This window comes from Danio rerio, chromosome 17 (genome assembly GCF_049306965.1).
Source record: "Danio rerio strain Tuebingen ecotype United States chromosome 17, GRCz12tu, whole genome shotgun sequence".
NCBI classification, from domain to species: Eukaryota; Metazoa; Chordata; class Actinopteri; order Cypriniformes; family Danionidae; genus Danio; species Danio rerio.
Genome location: NC_133192.1, coordinates 19,805,157 through 19,818,684, shown reverse-complemented (window position 1 = coordinate 19,818,684; position 13,528 = coordinate 19,805,157). Strand labels below are relative to the sequence as shown.

The window sequence follows — 13,528 nt, the reverse complement described above, 5'->3', positions numbered from 1 at the left end:
AACCACTAACTACGCTAGGCACGTTTTATGCAGTGGGTGCTCTAAATAATTTTTTTTATACAGTGTTTTATTAATAAATATATAACATAAAACATTTCTTATTTTTGTGATCAGTTCCTATATTTTTAATATACACTCATCGGCCACTTTATTAGCTACACCTTACTGGTACTGCGTTGGACGGCTTTTGCTTTCAAAACTTCCTCAATCCTTTGTGACATAGATTCAACAAGGTACTAGAAATATTCCTCAGAGATTTTGGTCCATCTTGACATGATTGCCAGCAGTTGCTGCAGATTTGTCGGCTGCACATCCATTATGTGAATCTAACGTTCCACCACATCTCAAAGGTTCTGCTGCTGTAGCCCATTCGCCTCAAGGTTTAATGTGTTGTGCGTTCAGAGATGCTCTTCTGCATACCCCGGTTGTAATGAGTGGTAATTTGAGTTACTGTTGTCTTTCTATCCGCTCAATTCAGTCTGGCCATTCTTCTCTGACCTCTGGCATCAACAAGGCATTTGCACCCACAGAACTGCCACAACAACCATGCCACCTTCAAAGTCACATAAATCACCTTTTGTTCCCCATTCTGATGCTCGATTTGATCTGCAGCAGATCGTCTTGACCATGTATACATGCCTAAATGCATTGAGTTGCTGTCATGCGATTGGCTGATTAGAAATTAGCACTAACAAGCAGTTGGAAAAGTGTACCTAATAAAGTGGCCGGTGAGTGTAGAAAACATGAAATACTACTATTGTAGGGTATCTATTGTAACATGATATATTAAAAGTATTACAAATACATTCATTCATTCATTTTCCTTCGGGTTAGTCTCTATTTCAGAAGTCGCAACAATGGAATGAACCGACATCAATTCCGGCATATGTTTTACACAGCAGATACCCTTCCAGCTGCAACCCAGTACTGGAAAACACCCATACACTCTCGCATTCACACACACATTTAACCACTATGGCCAAATTTGTTTACCAATTCACCTATAGGCAAGTCTATGGACTGTGGGGAAACCGGCGTACCCGAAGGAAACTCACACCAACACGAGGAGAACATGCAAACTCCACACAGAAATGCCAAGTAACCCTGCCGGGACTCAAACCACTGACCTTCTTGTTGTAAGAAAACAGTGCTAACCACTGAGCCACCATTGTTGAAATAAAAAAAAGACACATGAAAAAAAAAAACTTTTTAAAAAAGGCAATTCTTCAAAATAAACCTACATAAATATAATTTTAGAAATGTAATTCTACATATAAATCTATATATTAAGCAGCAGATCAGTAAAGTAGAAATCTATTTAGCCCCAAACCAACTCATTATTACATCTTAATAACTTAGAATACATTAAAATAAATAAATAAATAAAATCATCTAACTAAACATTTATAGACATATTCTGCAGACAGTCAAATGAACTATTCCCCCTCCTCTTTCTCCCTCCTTCTTGTTTACGTCTCATCGATAAATGGCCACCACAGATGTGGCTTTTTTTCTTTCATCTTTCATGCTCAAAAGAACATGAGACCCATTTGACTACAACCCCCCTGCCCAACGCTGCTTCAGGCTATACATGAGACAGTCTGGCCAAGCTGAACACACCAGAGCAAAATAATACCCAAAAGCCTCCACTCTGGGGATTACTCTCTCAGGCCTTTCTGCCTTCCAGCTGCAGGGCCTCCTGTGATCCTGGGCCACTGTCCTGCAGCCGCGGGGGATATGAGGGATGCAGGAGTGAGTCTGGGGGTTTAAAGTATGTGTGTGTGTGTGTGTGTGTGTGTGTGTGTGTGTGTGTGTGACCGCAGTATGGATGTATGTTGTGCTCAGTCAAACGGTTAAATGCAGCTTTTTGTCCAGCCACAGCTGCTGTTCTTTGCGTGCCACCTTTGCTCTGTCTGAATTTGTGTTGTTGTGGTTGTTTATGGCCAAGTCCTGTCAAGCGGTCAACAATCTCCTCTTGGGCTCCCATTGGACCTCTATGCACATCTTTCCTTGCTTTAGTTCACTACTTACCTTAAGTGTGTGATTGCAATGCTGTGTTCAGAGTATAGAGTATAGATTGTAATGCTGGGTTCAGACTACACACTGAAAAAGATTATTCATTGGATTTACTTTTTTTAAGGCTGAATTTAAACACTAATTAAATTTAGCAATGTTCAACTTTATTTGATTTTGCATGTTTGTTGGTCTTTCACAATAGGTTACCACATCTGTAATGCTGACTAGTATGATCACAGAAGTTCTTTCATAATCAATCATGTGAAATGTGAGACATTAGTCCCTTTCACACAGTGATACCGGTAAATATCTGGAAAATTTCCGAAACGACTTTACCAGTATATTCAAAAAAGCGCTGTTCACACAGGCGAGGACGTTACGGAAATTTTCCGGAAAAGAGCATTCACACATCCATTCCAAAATACCGGTAAATTCTGACATCATTCACCACAAATGAGCTTTAAACGGCTGCGCTTGTATTTGTAAACATTTGACTAAATTAAAAACTCTGTGGATGATCAATATTGTGAACAACTTTCACAGGATCACTTTCGCATGTTGAGATGTTCATAATATGTGCGTGTGCAGGCGCTCACGGGCTGTTTCACAGGCACACGCAAAGCTTGAAGGTAAACAAACAACGGCTTATGACTAACTTCTAACAGCTAAATGTGTCTGAAAAAATATTCAAAGGCTTTTATGCTCATAAACCGCGCGGACGTAAATGCGTCTGACTGTTGTGATTGGCTAAAGCCAAAAAACTAAATTCCGGCAATCTTCCTTCTGCATTCACACAGCGCAGCATTCCGGCAAATTGCCGGTAATGTTACAACTTCTCTTTCCGGAAGGTCTGTATGTGTGAAAGGGACAAATGGCACTAGTAGGTGGAGTTATGCAACTGAGGATAGGGATGCACAACTTTTTTGGCTTTTATGAAAAAAATAAAAATAAAAATGAAATAGGAACACAACAGTGTTCATTGCATTGACTTCACTCTCCTCCAACAGTAGTCAATGTGTGGCTCCAAACGGCTTTCACACCAGACACAGAAAGCTCTGCACTATGAAACCTATTTATTTCAATGGCTTATGCTAAGACGGTTTGTTGCTAAGCACAATAACAGTGGAGTTCACCATTATCTAGCTTGAGCATGCATGCACCCTGGTAAAAGTTCAAATATTTCACTCATGTATGTGCATATTTAACTATGCATAAACTGCACATGCTCACCGAAAAAGCAAACTCTGCACAAATAAAGTGACAACAGAGCATTGTTCCAGCTGCTTGCAGTAGCGCTACCATGCTGTCATGCAAACACAAGTAAAATGATGTTTCTTGACTCATTCATCGACAAATAACATTTCCATTCATTCATTTTCTTTTCAGCTTAGTCTTGAAATATAAGTTAAAAATTAAAGTCTCACACAATTAATTTGTAATTTAGTAACATAGGTTTCCACAAGATTGATTTGTCTTGGGACAACATAAAAGAATTAAGTTAACACATTGTTTTTTTGTTGTTGTTGTTTTTTTTTTACCAATTTAAGTTTATTGAACATAAAACAATTAAGATATTTGAAAAAAACTCAATAATTGCTTTGTTACAGCTAATTTTAAATAAGTAGTCTGAACAAACAGGAAAAAAAGTTTTTTTGATGGCACTTTTTCAATGATATCATGCACATTGTTTAAATGGTGACTAGTTTGAAAGCAACTGAACTGGTTCATAAAAAGGACATAAATATATATAAATTTTAATATTTTCACCTAATTTTTTATCGACCAATGGCATTTCTGGCATGCTTCTCCATGTTTCATGAGAAAGAGCAGCATGCCTAGTTTTTTGATAAAACTGTGAAACTGGCCAATAGAGCCTTTTTGTTTGTTGGCTTGTTTGTTTGTTTCTTTGTTTTTCAATCCTCTTTGGTCGGTGACATCTGTGACATTGAACACAGAAGCTTGAAAATGATATGAATATGCTGGTATTGCTTGAATTATGTAATGGAGTAAAGGTACACGATGCTATGCACTTTAGTTTTTCTTATACAGTTTAGTCCTTCTGTTTACATTTTCAATGGTGATACAAAAGATGGTATAGGTGCTGCTCAATGGACTTATGCAATACTAGTAAGCTTCATGGAGCCATGGAAACTACAATCCTGCCTTTATAATGCTTTTTTTTCTGATGACAAGACAACCTGTACAAAAAACACTACGCTGGTAGGCATAGTTTGTTTACACTCATGTTTTCTTCAAGTTCTGCTTTCTCAGTGTTCTCAAAGAATGGTAGTAGTTTTTTTTTTCCCAATGAGCCTGGACAGGAACAAGATCACCAGTATTTTGCTTCTTTATTGGTTATAGCTGTTGTTGTTTTTTTTATTTTTTATTTGTTGACTTCTATCGATTTCAAGTAAGTGTTGTTTAAGTTCCTGGAAGGTTTTTTTTTTCAGGGTGGTCATCTTCACAGCTCATGATTTCTCATCTTGTTCGTGCCACTGGAGACCATTTGATGGCCTGATATTCTTACAGTAAATGTATGAATGGGTGTCAATGCATACGATGTATACTGTAATTCTCTCAGAAATCCATTCTACCTGAAGGTCGGTGAGGCAGGGTAGATGCATTCTTTCCCTCTGGGGCTCGGAGGACAGAGAGCGGCGTTTGTTCATAGACACAGCTGTTGAGTGTTATTGGATGTTGGCTCGCACCAAGGTCTCTGAGAAGCAGAGAGCCAGAACCAAAGAGCATTCGCCTTATTCACTATTGTTGTGCTTAATGGACAGAAAATTACAGACAGGAGCTGCCATGTTCTGCCTTTGTCTCTTGCACACAAAAGGACCAGAAGACAATTTGAGTTTTGAACCGCAGAGAGGAGAAATCAAAATCCTTCTCAAAGGATAAGTCACTCAAACACATCATTGGAAGGCTTGACCGCGTTGGCTGCTCGATAGTTTGGTTCTGTAGGTTTTGTGATTCTATGAGTTTTAGAGTACATGTAAGTTTTGATTCTTCATCCACATGCCCTGTTTTAATTATTGGATCTGGTGTGTTTGCATCATCAGCCTGAACGAACAGATTTATTATTTATTTGATTATTAATTAATCATGGTTGATTGTGTTAATGGGGTGTCAGGCTTAGGGGATGGGGTAAATTTAAGGTGCTTTCACATCTAGAAGTTTGTTTCTGAACCTGTCTCGTTTGCCCAGTTAGCTTGGTTTGTTTGGCATATGTGAATCCCGCAATCGTTCTTGGATCTGTGCCAAAACAATTGGCCTAAAACTGCCTGAATGAGGTGGTCTTGGCTCGATTTAAATGAACTCTGGAGTTGATGGATTGTAGTAAGAAAGCAATACGATCCCATGAACTAACAAACCAAGCCATATCAAAGTGTATTATGGATATGTAGGCAGGATGTCATTCCTACCAGCAAATATGTGTTGAATACAAAAGTGAAAGCATGCTAAAATATTAACGAAAGCTGAAAATATTAACCTCGAATAAAAGATCCACATTGAACTGCTTCTTGATCTGACTGCAGTCGCTTCATCTGTTGTTACTCTCTATAATCAAAACCTATAATCCAGAATTCTAGCCAATGTTTTTTTTTTAAATGGATTGATGGATTAATTGATTGATTGATTGATTGATTAATTGATTCAGATAGATTTGTACAACTGAAATGAGGTTATGTATGAGAAAGTCTTACCTCTCTGATTTAAATTTGGTGACGATGTGTGTTGATGTCAAAATCAAAGTGCACCTTTTCGCTTATAGTGTCTAATTTCTCATCATCATAAATTAAAATAACAACGTGACAGCTAAGCGGAATCTGTGGGATTATAAACCCCGAAACTCTGACCAATGTGAGGAGAGTTTTTTTTTTCACCCATTTCGAAACTTGTAAAAGCGAACTGTACCAAGAACTAATACAAACATTGTAAAAAAAATTTTATTCCTGTTTCAGAACAAAACAATCGATATCTAGGTGTAAAAGCACCCCTAAAATGTCTACCAGCCAGCAAACTACCTAGACAGCAAAATTATACACTGACTAAGGTTAAAAAAATGGAAATATAATTAGCACCAATAGCTTAGTGGGTAAGTGCATTGACTTATAGTACTGTGGTTTTTACAGCTACCTAAGTTCGATTCCCTCTCTCAGCTCCCCATTTATTCCTGTCTTCACTGCCAAATAAATATCAAACGAAGGTTAAAATAAAGAAGATTTTAATTATTTATATATATTTCTTGAGATATGAGTATATATACTATACTGCATGATGTGATAATGGTAATGATGACGATAAGGATGATGATGATTATTATTATTATTATTATTATTATTATTATTATTATTATTATTATTAGTAGTAGTAGTAGTAGTAGTAGTAGTAGTATAATTATTATTTTACTTTTTTATTTTTCATTTTAATGAAACTGAAAACAGATACTACTACTAATACTAACAATACATAAAAACTGTAGCTACTAAAATTACTTTATTATCATTACTATGATTATATTATTATTATTATTAGTAGTAGTAGTAGTAGTAGTATTATATATTATTATTATTATTATTATTATTATTATTATTTGCTTTTATTAAAATATATGTATTACTACACCTAAACATGAACATTTTTATTATTTTGTTAATTTGTATTTATTTAAAATACATAACTACACATATTTATAACTATTACTAAATAAATTGTTTGTTATTAATAATAGTATTAATAATTGTAATAATACATATTTAATAATAATAATAATAATAATAATAAAAATAATAACAATAACAATAATATTATTATTATTAATAATAATAATAATAATAATACAATAAATAATAATAATAATAATAATAATTATTATTATTATTATTAATATTAATATTATTGTTAGTATTATTTTTATTATTATTATTATTATTATCATTATTATTATAAGGGAAGAATGCATATATTTATTTTATCATTGTATACATGGTTATAATACAATAATTTGTCTCTCAATCCATTCTAATTTGTTCTTTTATTTATTAGAAGGGCGTTAGAAAGTACCTTCATATAATCACCATACTGTTCTAGCTAAATTGCACACATTAATTCAAATCGATTTGAATTTTAAGCAACCACATAAATTCAAACATTCAAGATGGTTATAGATTACATAAATAGATTTCAGTTGCCATTTACTCTAGCCTGTTTTGACAGCACTGTCACACTAAAACAGTTTTGCTTACAGCGAGTGACGACAACTGCATCAGTGTTGCATTTCCCCGATGTCTTCCCCCTTTCACCCCTTCAGCCCTCAAACAGCAGCCCTTCCGCCTCCCCTGAGATGGACTGTTGTTTACAATGTATGAGTGAAATAATATTTCTGAGCTTGGCTGCGGTCTCCCACTGGAAGACACCATTACAACAGTAACAGAGGATTAATTAGAACTCGTCCCCACAGAGACATTTGAGGCTCCAGTCCTGGTCAAAGGGGAAGCATTAGCTCGTCAGCATGAAGGTAGTTGTGGTAGAGCGCATCTCAGGTAATTAATAGGCCTGAGGTGAGGGTAAGTGTGTTATTTATTGGGGTTGGCCTTGAGACATTTTATAGCTTCATTTAATGGTGAGGTTTCAGAGTAGATCTAGCCAACGCTCAGTGTACAACACTCCAGCTGCCAGTAGAGGGGGCGAGGAATAGTGCTTCCACCCTACAAACCTGGGAATTAAATCTTTATGATCTGGACACTAGACTTTGTTTATAAAGTTATGATTGTGTGCTTTGATGTGACTATTCTGAATCTGTCCTGAAATGAATTTTTGATTATATGTGCTGGATGTAAGTTTTTGTCTTCTAAAGCATATAAATACCATAATATCTGTGCAGATATTTAAGAAACATGCCAAGTAAACATATTTGTTTATCTGAAAAGCAATGCTGAAGTTATTTATTCTGCTTTGAAAATTTGCTTTCTGTATTGGAGAGCTGTGATTGGTTTTTTTAAGCCGTAAACTGCCACTTTAGCCAATTATATTTCAGCACCCCAGGTTACCCTGTTGGAAAACTGCATATTTCATTTACTCATTCATTTATAGAGGCCCTCAAGGCACGCGTCTGTAACTGAAATGCAACCTCTGGTGGACAGTAGCCGATTCTGAAATGAGACGCAGATTCAGAGTTCCACATGAGGATTTTAATTAGCAAATAATATAAATAGTACAAGCATAAACATTAGGTGAGCAGGTTACATTGTAACCCTGTGTCCTAACAACAAGCGAGATTCTCAGTGATAAGCAATTTGGCTGTTTGCACCAGACGAAACATAACAGAAATTTAAATACAGCCATTCAGAAGCACAGAATATGCACCTATTCAGGATATACTAAGGTTTAGAATCTAATTAATACAAATTAAACCTCTTTAACATTATTAAAAGTAATGCCGAATCACTGATATGAGGGGGTTTGCAATATTTCACAGTTCTAAATTTTAATTTCAAACCGTTTATTTTAGTTTCAAGATCTGCTGCTGCTTTCAGTAGTATGGCAATACATGTAATGTAAAATGACATTTAAACTCACATTGTTAGCATTAAACACTGAATAAGGCACATGTGGTGTACCTAGTTTTTGGATGAATCTGAAAAGCGGGGGTGGGGGGGTGGGGGGGGGAAGCAAAATTTCCAGGAGATTATCATTCGTTTGTGGGCATCCGTGAGTCTCTATGCATTTGCTCTATGCAACTTCCAGGAGACTTGAGATGTCTGCTTTAGGCTCGATTGTCAGACTCTCTCCTGTTGGTCTCCAATCTGGCAACCTGTGCTTCCCTCTGTTTTGATCCAGGAATGCAATACCTAGTTCAATCAAGGGGTGTCAAACGTCCATACAGCACCTTTAAGTTTCATTGCAGCAATGTGGTGCCTTGTGATTGGACAACATTAGTAGTGCCTTGTGATTGGACAACAACTGTGTGTCACAGCAAACTAAAACGTTTTATTTTTATTAGTAAATAAACACATGTTCAAAAGTTGGAGATTTTTTTTAATGCATTTGAAAGAAGTGTAAATTTTATGAATCAAAATCAAATAAAAAATAAAAAAGTAAACTGTATAATTTTCTATCTTGATATAGTTTTGTATTCTACATCTAATATTACATTTTATAGACTTTTTTATAGTTTTAATAGTTTATTTTAGTTTTTTGTAATTATTATAATTATTAAATACAGTTATTATTATTATTATTATTATTATTATTATTATTAATTCATTCATTTTCCTTTGGCTTAATCCCTTTATTCATCAGGGGTCGCTACAGTAGAATGAACCATCAACATATCCAGCATATGTTTTACGCAGCGAATGCTCTTTCAGCAGCAACCCAGTACTGAGCAACATCCATACATGCTCATTCACACACATACACTATGGCCAATTTAGTTTATTCAATTCCCCTGTACCACATGTCATTGGAATGTGGGGGAAACCGGACCACCCCTTCCCACAGAAATGCCAACTGACCCAACTGGGACTCAAACCAGCGAGTTTCTTGCTGTGAGGCGACAATGCTAACCAATGAGCCAGCGTGCTGCCCCATTATTATTTATTATTATTATTACTACTATTAATAATTATGACAGTCAACCATAAGGTAAATACCTTGTGTATGTTTTCTCTCCAGCATCAACTTCCTTCTTTACAAAAAGCCCATGCCCACTTCTCTCTTCAACACCAGGACCTAGAAGCAAGTAAACAAAGAATGAACAAAACAGACATGCAACGGTTGTTTACAGTATATAAGCTTGGTACTCTGCCAAAATACTATATAGCTCTCAGCTTAACGGACATCGCTTTCTTTCCACCTCCACTACTAGTCTCATACATACAGTACAAGAGAGCCTGCTGAGTTCAGGGGAAGGCTCGCATGACACCGCCTTCCCACTTTACACCCACAGACAGCCAGACATTCCAGCTACAATGTGCGCGTTTGGATCTGAAGCCATTTTGAAGTCGCCATGCCCGTAATCTATAAAGGGATACGAGAATACGTCCGGGAGGAGGGGAGGATTCTGGGATGAAGCGAAGCGTTTCCATATGGACAAGGAGGAGGAATACCTGGAAAAAAGCCACTAATCTTTGGCTGTGAAGTTGAGGAGTTTTTAACGCTAATAAACGCGCCATTGGCAAAGTGCTCGCCATAAGGAGGGCCGGCTACATCAGGCCTGTCTTTCCTCAAGAGGGACGTAGTGTTGTCACATGTGGTCTTAGCTCCTTGGATGGCGCTCAAAGACTGACTATTAGGGTAAGAAACTCACTTCCAAACCTCCGGAGACGCAGAAAAAAAAACACACACTCCAACTCTTGGGGAAGCCTGAGGCTTCAAGGCAAGACGGCTCCTTTTACAGGTCGAAAAACACGAGATAGGAACACTCAACTGTCCTATTTGATAATTGCGATGGCGACATTTGCCGTTGTGTCTGAGTGTTTCAGAGGCAGGTTTGCGCCCCTGTCTTTCATAAACAGAGCATTAGATCCGGTCACAGCAGAGTTTGAGAAATGTCAACATCAGACCCGCGGGTTGTTTGGCTCTCCACATTGGCTGGCCTTCCGTCTTTCTCCCTTCATTTGGCCACGGGATCAGACAGCAAGCGTCGACACGTCTCGACTCGGAGAGCCTCAAAATGCCATCTTGTAGCGACATTATCCGACAGTGCGGGGCAAAATGAGAAACAGGGAGGCAGAGGTAGACCTGTGTTGATCTGGGATATGTCAGCGGCGCGGCACTGGAGATCCACCTCCTAGCCTTTTCCGTCACCGGATTGGGAGCAGCGGAAGGGCTCATCTGCTCCCGCATTAAGAGAGAAACTCTGCTGAGGAGACGAGGATAAAAGTGTAATAATGTGCATGACGATCGGTCCTTTTCACACCGCTCAAACTGTATTACCAGACCTGTCCTCAAAGGCAAGACGGAAAAGGACAGTAAATGACAGCCACCAAAAATAGTGGCAAAAGGAGAAACGGCGGGAAGGACAGAACCCAAAGGGGGGTCGCGAACAGCGAGAGAGTCTTAAAAAAAAAAAAAATACTGTATAAGGTTTGTCAGAGGAACAAAGGAGATAGGATATCCCTAATCCCTGCAATATTAATGTCTAAAATGTCATTAATAAGCTCAGGATTGTGAGCCTGAGACCACACTAGGATGAAGGTACCTGCCAGGGCTTGTCTGACAGGGCCTTGGCTAATGAATGAATATAAAGCTACTCCAATCAATCACGCAGGATTTCCCTTCGCCCCGAGTATAGGTGAGGTCTGGTATGGGGTGACCACGACTGTCAGGCACGCCAAAGCAGCAGCCAAGAAACTGTCGTGGCATTACAATGAGGCTTGTATTAATGGGAGCTTGTGCTTTTCTGCCATGTGGGGGAGCAAGCGTGAATCGCAGAGTGTGTGTGTCTGTGTGCCATCATTATGGGCCATATTTTAATTTTAGTAAATGAAATGACATCGCCGGGTCATTAACTTCAGGTTTAGATGCTTTACCCTGGGCAAATTGAGGCTGACAAATGTTTAGTTGGCCTCGGTGGTCCACGTTGTGTCTTCTGTTACTGACGTGAAATCAGTCTTGAAGGTGTTTGTGTAGAAACTGATAATGCTTGCACAATTACTTGTATTGTTAGATTTACAAAGAAAAAAAAAACTTTTCAGATTTATAACTCTAAATGAAATCTTGTAAATAAAATACTTTATATTCTAGTTTACTACACTGTAAAAAACGCAGGGTACCACACAATTCATTCATGATGTCCCAACACAAATTGATTGTTAACTTAACATTTGTACCAAATTAATGTGGATTTAAAAAAAAAATAAAAAAATTAAGTTGTTCCAATGAAATCTCAAGAATTGTGTTGTTTCAGCTCATTTAAGTTAGTTTAAACGAGCAAAAAAAAAAAAATTATATATATATATATATATATATATATATATATATATATATATATATATATATATATATATTTGAGCGTATGTTAACTGAAACTAAAAAAGTCTAAAACAATAAATGATAAAAAATAAAATAAAATAAAAACATATTTTTCAAGGCTACATTTCTCACTGTAGTTTAAAATTAAAGCTTAAACTGATGACAACTGATAAATTAAAAAAATATAAAGAGTTTAGATGCAAAAACCTCTGAACTGCCATCAAAAATTTTAAACTAAGTTAGTTTTTCTCAGCCTTCTGTTTATGTTCATTTATTTCACTTTAAAGACAATGAAAATAACCTATTTAATGCAGTAAGAGTAAAATTACTTAAACTAAACACAAATGTCTGAGAAAAATACAATTTTAGATGAAATTTTCAGGTGGCACTTAAGAGGTTTAAACTCTTTATATATACAACTTATATAATAAACAAAAATTAAATATGTAACAAAAATGTAAAATAAAAATGACACTGATGAAATTTGACCTAGATTAAAGAGGAAAAGGCAATCAAAAAAAATCTAACTCAAAATACTAATAATTCTGTTGTGGAAATATTCATTTGCATTAGCTAGCTTCAAATTAACAATGATCTACAAATAACTGAGAACATATATTCTTTGGTTTTTAATTATATAATTTCATTCGAAACTGTACAGGCTGAGCCAAAGTGATGGAAATGCTATGGGCAGAATTTTGAGGATGATGCTTTTGCCCTTGGGTGATGCTTTCAAGCTGGCCAAGTGGCAGGACAGGTTCTGACTCCAGTACTTTATTTGGACGCTTTGTTATGAGATCAGGGATAGTGAAATGCAATTTACCCTGTTGACTCCATTACTGTATTTACATGCTTTGTTTAGCCATCTCCACCTAGCCACTTCCCTCATCCTAAAAACACATTAGAGACTCTTTTTTGACTTCAGATAAAACTTACAGACTGCAGACCTGTTAGACTCTCCAATAGGCAGACTCATGGACTTCTTGAAGACACTGTATGACTGCAGATCAACCACATGTCTCATTAAAGAAGTTTCTGCTTGTTCAAGTCTCCTGGGTTCTCTCTCTTTATTATTATTATTATTTATTTATTTTTTTTACAACGACTTAGTGCTGCGACCTGGATAGCGATTGAAATCATCATTTTTTAATAATTTTGTTTTTACAACACTGTATATAAATGATCTGTATATAAATGATACCAAACATTTACTGAAAGTGAATAAAACAATGAAGTACTAAAACAATAAGCTAAATAAATTAGAACTAATACATAAAAATAGCTAAGAATAAATAGACTTATAAAATAAAACTAATAAATGAACAAAACTTACACACAATCAAATAGCAACTTAAAAATCAACAAAACACAATAAAACTAGAGTAAAAATTCAACTAAAATTCAACTAAAAACACGCAAAGTAACAGACAACATGTATTTAAGATCACTTTTTAAAAAAATTAAAGAACATTATAATGATTTTTTTATTATTTAATGTATCATTGCAAGTACAGTTTATAAAATATATAAA

General features: G+C 36.2%; 1 long non-coding RNA gene across 1 annotated transcript; it reads left to right on the top strand.

The window, feature by feature from the left end:
• The first annotated feature begins 9,980 nt into the window (after nt 1-9,980).
• Nucleotides 9,981-13,039, top strand: LOC141378547 (uncharacterized). The gene is made up of 2 exons (XR_012393318.1): nt 9,981-11,851; nt 12,241-13,039. It is a non-coding gene; the product is annotated as an uncharacterized lncRNA (long non-coding RNA).
• Nucleotides 13,040-13,528: the final 489 nt, after the last annotated feature.